Raw genomic sequence first — 7,231 nt, 5'->3', positions numbered from 1 at the left:
TCAAGTTATACCTCAATTAAAAAACAATTTTTTAAATCCTATCTATACTAGGCTATTTATTACTTGTCTCTTTATGTACCTAGCACTGCTCTCAACAGTGGGTTCCTAGGTGGTACCAAATTCCCTGTTGATATTCCCTATATTAAACTTCAGTAAGGGAATTTCTGGAGACCGTATTGTCCACATACTACTTTTATTACCCCTTATTATGTTGTATGTTTCTTTTTGGTGCTGTAAAAAATTGCTTCAGGTTTAATGGCTTAAAACAGCATAAATTTACTATCAGCTCTGGAGGTCAGAACTCTGATTTGTCTCATTGACCTGAAAAGTTATACGCAGGGCCACTGGTTCCTTCTCAGGGCTCTAATGGTAAAATCTGTTTCCTTGTCTTATTTTCAGTAGCATAGCCACCTGCTGTATAATAGTTCCCAACTTAACCAACCGCTGTAGGTAGGTTAGGTTGTCATTTTTTTTGCTATCAGTGTAGTGAATGTTCTTACATATAATGTGTAGTTAGACTTAAGTAGATAGAGGTTACCATGTATTACTGAAGTCAAGCTTGCAGTGATTTTCTCTCCCCATTGGTCACCATTATCCTATATCCCCACTTGTACTGTAAATAAATAATATTGACCTTACTTTTTTTTAGCCAATCTGATGGTTTTAATTTGGCATGTCTATGATCTTTTCTGAGCATTCTTTTAATGCTTAACGGCTATTTGCATTTCCTCATCTATAAACTGCCAATTTTATAAAAATTTTTAATTGGCACTTATTTTTGTAGTGAGAATATTAACACTAAATTTTTTGTATTGCAAATATTTTTTCCCAGTGTCTATATTTTGACATTTGTGGTATCTTTTGATTGTACCTTTTTAAAAATTTTATATGGTCAACTCTTGTCAGTTTTGACATCTTCTGGATTTCCTGTCATGTTGAAAAATGTTTCTCCTGTCCTGAAGTTGTATGGATAGTCCTAAATTTTCCTAATTTTCCCTGTCATTTTTATAGTAAAGTCTTTAATCAGATTTTGTTAGATACTGTGATGAAGCCTTCTGATTTTATTTATTTATTTATTTATTTATTTATTACCCCCCAAGATGGACATCAATACCACTGAAGAAGTGAGAGGTGTGGGTAACAAAGTTTGCCTAATCCTTTGGATCAAAGAAAACCATATACCACTATAAAAATGTTGGTCAGCGTTTAAAACTGAAGTTTTTCTTTCTCATAAAGGGCCTGAAATCTGTTCAGATACCTGGACAGGTATTGGTGTGGCAAGATTCCTAGGTTTAATACCATTGAGAACAGAAGGGAACACTGACCTGCAGTTTATTACCATTACCAATAAGGTACTTCTAAAACCTCTGAAGTTTTAATAATGTGATTCCTCACTACTCTTTCCCTTCCCTGTGCTTTACTTTTGTGTTTGAAAACAAATTATATATCTCTCGTTTATAAGCCTGAAATCTGGTTCTTGGTTCTAACAGGACCTGATAACTTGATACTGCTCAGGTATTAATGTAGTAAACAATATGGATGCAAGGTAAGAAAATTAGTAAGGGGAAGTAGTCCTTTAGGGTAACTATTAATATACTACCTTACTCTTCTTTCAAGTTTGAACCTTAATTAACTAGGCAATAAAGATAAATGTTGGAAAGAAAAATGTAAAGAATTAGGAGTCTGGGCTTGATTATTACATTTTTCTTTTCTATCTAACAAAGAACCCCTCAGGTTTCTTTTGTCTTAAATACCCGACCCATAAGCTTACGTTGGCTACATTCCCTAGAAGCCTAATGAAGAGAAGTGTTTAATACTACTTGGATATTCCTCTGTGTGTGTGTGTGTGTGTGTGTGTGTGTGTGTGTGTGTATTTTAATAGATAGCACTGAGTGGCTGTCTTAAATTATAATTGATCCTTATAATATGCATTATTTTTATATTTTATTAAACCAACATGAAAGTTGGGTATCAAGCAAAAGAATCTAATATGAAGTGGAATATGAATAATATGTATATTTGTATGTAACCTATAAGATACATTAACTCTTTCATGTTCTGATGAATAAATGAATTTGTACCTTTGAATATTCACTGAACAAGAGCTATTTTAACAACTTAAAGTTCTAGTAATGGATTTGACATAATCAAGGAGTTGATTTTAAAGATTTTTTTTTTTAATTTATTTATTTATTTGACAGACAGAGATCACAAGTAGGCAGAGAGGCAGGCAGAGAGAGGGAAGCAGGCTCCCTGCGGAGCAGAGAGCCCGATGCGGGGCTCGATCCCAGGACCCTGAGATCATGACCCGAGCCGAAGGCATGGCTTAAGCCACTGAGCCACCCAGGCGCCCCTAAAGGAGTTGATTTTAAATGTTAGTGTAATGTGCTGTAGTTTTCAGATAACATGGCAATCCGTAACATATCTGCTAATAGGGAATAAGGAGGGGGGATTGAAGGTTGTTGGGTTTGTGGGGATGAGGTTGTGTGTGTGTGTATGTGCTAAGAATTTATATTATGTTGAAAAGTCACCTGGAGAAGTGCAAAAATATGAAGTTGTATTCATCTGAAGACTTCCATTTCAGTTCATGTTTTTGCTATAAAAGTATTGCAATCTCCATGAGCACATACAAGAGTTTAGTTCCTAAAAGAAATACCTAACAGTTGTTGAACACTGTGCTAAGTGTTTTCCATACTCTTTCTTCCTCAAATGCCCTATGCAGGGTAGGTATGATTGACCCCATTTTACAGGTGAAGATACTAGGGCACAAAAAGGTTAAATAAGGTTGAGGGCATTTGTATGACTTCGGGCATTAGTTGTGGGAATAAAGAGAAGGGAACTGATTTAAAGATGTGGTTTTGTCCATTTTAACTGCTATATGTGTGATTGTAGAATAAAGTGGTTTGGGATATAAAATGAGGTGATGTGGAAGTTGGGAAGAAGGGGATCCAGAGTAACTCCCAAGATTTCATTTCATCTTGTATGGATGAAAATGTCATTTAGTGAGAAAGGGAAGGGAAACAAGTTCAAGGAGGAAGATAAAGTGGCTTTGGACATAACTTTCAGGTATTTTTCCTTACTTTGATTAGTGTATTACTTAGTATACCTAAAATGCATACATCTTACATAATTTGGCTGAAAGTACAAGATAGCAAACTCAAAACTTGTTTGATAAGGGAGATTGTTCACTGGCTTAGAGACAATAATAATGTAGTTCAGAGCACTGGCTCTGGAGTTTGACCGCAAGGGTTTGAATCCCAGCTCAGCTACTGCAGTTACTTAAGTTCCCTATGCCTCAGAATTCTCTATAAAGCTGGGAGGACCTAATGGTATTTATCTCATGGGATTTTCAGGATTAACTGAGAAACATGAAAAATACCTAGTGCTGAATGCCTTGTACTTAAGAAGGATCAGTTAAGTCATTGCCAGTCTCCACTGTAAGCCTCAAGATGACTGGGACCAGGAGCCTGCTTCCTCCTCTCTCTCTGCCTGCCTCTTTGCCTACTTGTGATCTCTGCCTGTCAAATAAATAAATCTCTCTCTCTCTTTTAAAAAAAAAAAAAAAAAAAGATGACTGGGACCCTGGAGTGGTACTACAATCCCAAGACTCACCTTCTCTGGTGGCTGGCTCTCTGGAACTAATCTCCACAAATCCAAAACAGGTGCTGGCAGCACCCAAGTCCCCAAGTCTGCCTCTACAGTGGCACTGAGGTTTTTCTCTCTGCTGTCCAAGAGTCCACAAATGCCCTCTCTGGAACTATCAACTAGAACCAGTTGTGTGGGGAAATAGGATTGGATCAATTGCAGAAGAGTCATTTTCAGAAAAAAGATGGGAGCTTAATATAAACAAAATGTATAATTAAAGCAAAGAATTTCAGCCTATTTGAAAGCACCTTTTAAAAATACCCTTTGTCCTTGCTTTTTAGAAAACTTCTAATGTGAATATTGCCGTGTCCTGAAGCATCATAGAACTTCCTATCAACTCTTACCCTTTTTTACAAATGAAGATTGAAATCTGCCCTTTTCCTTAAATTTGAGTGTTGGGGGGAAAAATCGACTTAGAAGAGTAGAACCAGAACATTGATATTTAAAGCTGCTCTTGTAGATCCGTGAATGTACAGAGAATTTTTACTTTTTAAAAATGAAGCCTATCCTTATTCAAAAATTCTGCATATTAGCTTCCTAAAGGAGAAAAATAAGGACACTGAAACTAATACTAAGTGACTTTTCACTGCATCCTTTTCCCTTAATTTATTTCAGTGTATTTAAGGATCAAGCTCAGTGCTATCCTCTGATTCCCACCTATCCCCCCCGCCCCAGCACTTTTTTTGGGCACTGACAACACCCTAACAATATCCTGAAGTGGTGGTTCTGGCATAATAACCTGGTATTTTTAGAACTCCAGAGCCACTTTTTGGTGTCTCAAAGCTCTAAGCCATTTTGATAAGCAGTAGGGGAAAAGTGGGAAGAGAAAGGGGAGATATGAAGAAGGAAAGTCTAGACAGAAATGGGCATTGGGGGATGTGAGAATGAGATTGGTAAACCAAAGAAGATGCATACTGCATTCGGGATCCATGCCAGCACTCAACAAGGCATGTTGGTAGCTCAGGAACTGAAACCTTTAGATCCCAGGATGGACTCCCTTTAAAGTGAATTCCTTTCTAGCATAGTGTCACAATGAGGTTCCTGTTAGACTTTCTCATCCTCGGTCTCTTTCACGCTCCTGGATATCTGATACCCCTGCACTAGGAAAATTTTGAGTGCAGTAATAAAAACTTAACTGATGTGCTGAAAGGGATAAGAACTTGGACATTTTGCAGTGGGAATGCTTCAGCTTTCTTGCGGTTTCAGAGTGGCAACAACAAGGGGTAACTAACTCCGTTTTACCCCAGAATCCCACTTTTTCTCCCCAGAAAGTCAGGCTCAGCAAGTTTCTGGCACCAGACATTACGTCTTCTAATTGGAGAGCATTCTTAAATTACAGTGCACTCTTATTTTATCACAAATAGGGTATTTTGCTCTCTACAGGTGTTTGTTATGCAAATAAGGGCAGAGAAGGCCTCAAACTTTGTTTTCTCCCTCTTCTGAAATGTAGGGGTCACTGGGGGAAGTATTTGTTTTTTTTAATTTAGACTTTAATAGTAGTGTTTCTACCACTTAAAAACTACAATAGGATCTGCCTAAAGAAAATCAAACCCCTAAGGGCATATGGGTGGCTCAGTTGGTTAAGCATCTGTCCGCATTCAGCTCAGATCATGATCCCAGGGTCCTGAAATTGAGTCCCACGGGGGCTCTCTGCTCAGCGGGGGATGGGGGTGGGGGTGTGTGTCTGCCTCCCCCTCTCTGCCTGTTGCTCTGCCTACTTGTGCCCTCTCTCCCTCTGTCTCTCAAATAAATAAAATCTTAAAAAAATATATCAGGGGCGCCTGGGTGGCTCAGTGGGTTAAGCCTCTGCCTTCCACTCAGGTCATGATCTTAGGGTCCTGGGATGGAGCCCGAATCTGGCTTCCTGCTTAGCAGGGAGCCTGCTTCCCCTCTCTCTCTGCCTGCTTCTGCCTACTTGTGATCGAGCTCTCTCTCTCTCTTTCTCTCTCTCTCTCAAATAAAATCTTTTTTAAAAAAAAATCAAACCCCTAAAATAGAGTAAGTTCAGTTATGGATCATATATTAAGGCTGGAGGAGTAAAGTATATTTTTTTAATTTAAAGGATTGTCGTTTGGGGACTTAAGTGCCTAAATTAATAAAATAGATCTGGAAAGGTACACTTCCCCCCCAAATATGAACCGTACTTTAATTTACTGCATACAATTTATAATAACCCTCCTTCTGCTTATCATTGTTTTCTAAACTTGATAATTTCTCTTTCCATTCTCATTTGTCTATCTAAAGCCATATTTGTCTTCAGTAGCAACCCTGTGTTCCCTATATATATATGGAATATATATATACACACATATATATAATTCCAAGAAAATGTATATATATATGTATATATATTTCAAGAAAATGTATGTGTATATATATGTATATGTGTATATATGTATTCCAAGAAAAGTATACTAGAATGGTCCTGTTTTCCTATTTTGACCTGAAAGAAATGGAAGGGAGGAGCGGTGAGAAGAGCCCAGAGATTGTGAACATACGTTCATTTTCAAGGACAAACTAAATCCGTGATGGAAATTAACACCATTCCTTTTAACAAACAGGTTCAAATTAATAATGGTACAATTATCATGAAATAGTGTTGGCAATTTGCTCTGTTCTTGCTCAGTACTGCCCTAGATGTTGGACCCAGGTCTATTTTAGACAGATACCTCTGACTGGTGACATTTACATCTTAAGATGGGCATTGGTAAGAACACTCAGTTGACCTGAAAATAAAGGACTGAAGAAAACACACGGAATTGTGACCTCTTGTTCAGCCAGCCCGAAAGACTATGCCACATTTAAGAGCCGTAACCTCTGGTCACATAAACCTGTGAATATATTTGAAGCCATTGAATTGTACACATCAAATGGGTAAATTGTATGGTGTGTAAATTGTATCTCAATAAAGCTGTCTTTAAGAAAAAGGTGGGGGGGAGCCGAGGCATAAGAAGGCTCTTAGTTAAAAAAAAAATACTTAAAGAGGAAAATCATACCTCTTATTTTTCTTCGGAAGTTCTTCAATTTCATCATGCCATCATTTTCGGCCTTCGAAATGTTCTGTTCTACTCTTGCCACCATGTCTTCCCTTCCACATGCTTGTATGATGTCACATCTGTAAAACAGGATATTACCCATCTCACAGAGTTAACAGAATTATAATGAAAGTGTTTGGCACACAGTGACCTGAATTGAGTAAACACTTGAGTCTTGGAAAGCCCTCAGCTCCACAAAGCTTAGCTGGGGGTAACAAATTCTTTCAGGCAGATTTCCGACTCAGTTATTAGGGAGATGAAGATGTGTCTACAGTCTAGTATCTTAAGCCACAGAGAACCCAGATGCTATGTATGATGTTGCCAGCAAGGGAGCCCAAGTTTGCTTTCCATTCACAGCCTCACTCTTGGTTATAGACTGGAATTCAGTACTATTCTGGGTTGGTCTTTTGGGGCCCCCATTAGATTGTTCTGACCCTCCTGGGGCTCCAGTGATTTCCTGCAGACTGGAAACCCAAGTATCAGTTAAGAGAAAGAAATCAGAATGAAATGCATCTTCCAAAGATTCCCAGACTTTAGCAGATTTTGCAGGT

This window comes from Mustela erminea, chromosome 11 (genome assembly GCF_009829155.1).
Source record: "Mustela erminea isolate mMusErm1 chromosome 11, mMusErm1.Pri, whole genome shotgun sequence".
NCBI classification, from domain to species: domain Eukaryota; kingdom Metazoa; phylum Chordata; class Mammalia; order Carnivora; family Mustelidae; genus Mustela; species Mustela erminea.
The sequence above is the reverse complement of the archived record's forward strand: the minus strand, read 5'-3'. Positions refer to the sequence as shown.